Here is a 1,664-nt window from a genome sequence, read left to right as displayed (position 1 = left end):
ATAAATAAAATAAAAAAAAATTAACATATATGTTTAAAAAAAAAACAAAACCTCTGTACAATATTAGCTGTGTGATTTTGAGCAAATAACTTTCCCTCTCAGGGCCATTGTTTCTAACCATTTGAAAAAGAAAAATTCTAAGTCATGTCCAGCAATAACAATCTAGTACCCTATAATCAAGTCTATAAATACTTCAACCTAGAGCTTTAAACTCACTGCCATCAAGTTTAAAGACAAATTTTTTTTTTCTGTCGGCAAAACTGTAGACCCTGCTGGGGTTGTAGTGATATGGGGACAGCCATGTGAAAAGCATTCATCTTGGTGCTCTCGCTTTAAAACCCTCAGACGCAGGCCTTCACTGGCTGCGAGGCAGTGAACGCGATGTGGAGAGAGCACAGAGGAAACCTTGGGGACCTGTGGGCTTCCTCCCTGGAAGCGGGGGTGGGTTTTCAACAATAAAGGCAGCAGTAACTTGGCATCAGATAAAACTGCCTGGCTCTCCAGGAGTCACCTCAATAAGTGGCTGGGGTACCTTGAGACAGGAAGCTAGAAAAATTCCTTGGTGAGTGCAATAGGGAAGCTGAGATGCATTGCTGAGCACAGTGGCCAAGCAGTTTACAGACAGGTGCAGACAGGTGGTCACCAGGGCGAAAGGCCCCAAGTACCTGGCAGGAGGCAAAACTGGGAAAACAAGGACCTCTTCCCCCAGGATAACCTTTCCTTGCCTGGCTTCTCCCTGGAGATAACACCCGGGCCTCAGTTGGGTTTCAGCTCCAGGACCAGAAAAACAGTAAAACCAGGCGGGAGGACTCCAAAACTTGCTGCAATGACTAAAATCCCCCTTCCCTGCCACTGACCAATCAGTGGAGGCCATGACCCCGAAAGGCACACCTGGGGAACTGGGGACTATTCTGGTGAAACCCTCCCGAGTCCTCCCTTAAGATTCCTGTGAGAAAGAAAAACCTCAAGACAAAGGAGCCAGAAGTCAAGAACCCACCACACACTACAGCTGGCCCCAGGCAGACCCGCTGGGGGCCAGGTCCCTGTCCCATAACGTTATTTTAAAGTTGACTTCAGGAGTCACAGTCATGAGACTGCCTTTGTGCCTTCCTAGGCCCTCTACCTCTGCACGTCCATCTATAACTTGGGCGCAAACCAATGAAAATGCAGCCTCGCACCTGACAATTGGGACACTACACAGGGAGGCCCCACGGGACAGGAAGAGGGAGCAGGTTCCCCACCCGGGTGGGTGGGTATATCAGGGGAGGGATGGCGATTTGGGGCTCAGTCCCACGAAGACGTCTCGGGAGAGGAGCCTCCGGGTTGCGCGCATTTGGAAAAAAGCCTTAGCAGGTGGGGAGAGCAGGGCGGGGAGGCCAGGGGATGGAGGTCTGGGCTTTTGGAGCTTTGTTCAGTTACAAGCCACACCCTTCTTTCCGGAGAAGCCAATTAGATCCCCGCTGGGGGATCATCTGACGTCGCGTCCCCAGCCAGGAGGGGCTTCGGAAGGGGCGTGGCCAGCCAGTCAGCCCCTGGGGGACCCGGGTGGTGCGGGGGAGTCCCGGAGCACTAGCAGAACCGGGCCCCACCCCGAGCCCGCAGGCCCCGCCCCCGGGGCTTCCCGGGCGCGCGCCGCCCCGCCGTGTCCGCGCGCCACGCCCCCC

The sequence above is a fragment of the Phyllostomus discolor genome, chromosome 11 (assembly GCF_004126475.2).
Source record: "Phyllostomus discolor isolate MPI-MPIP mPhyDis1 chromosome 11, mPhyDis1.pri.v3, whole genome shotgun sequence".
NCBI classification, from domain to species: domain Eukaryota; kingdom Metazoa; phylum Chordata; class Mammalia; order Chiroptera; family Phyllostomidae; genus Phyllostomus; species Phyllostomus discolor.
Note: the sequence above shows the minus strand (reverse complement) of the source record.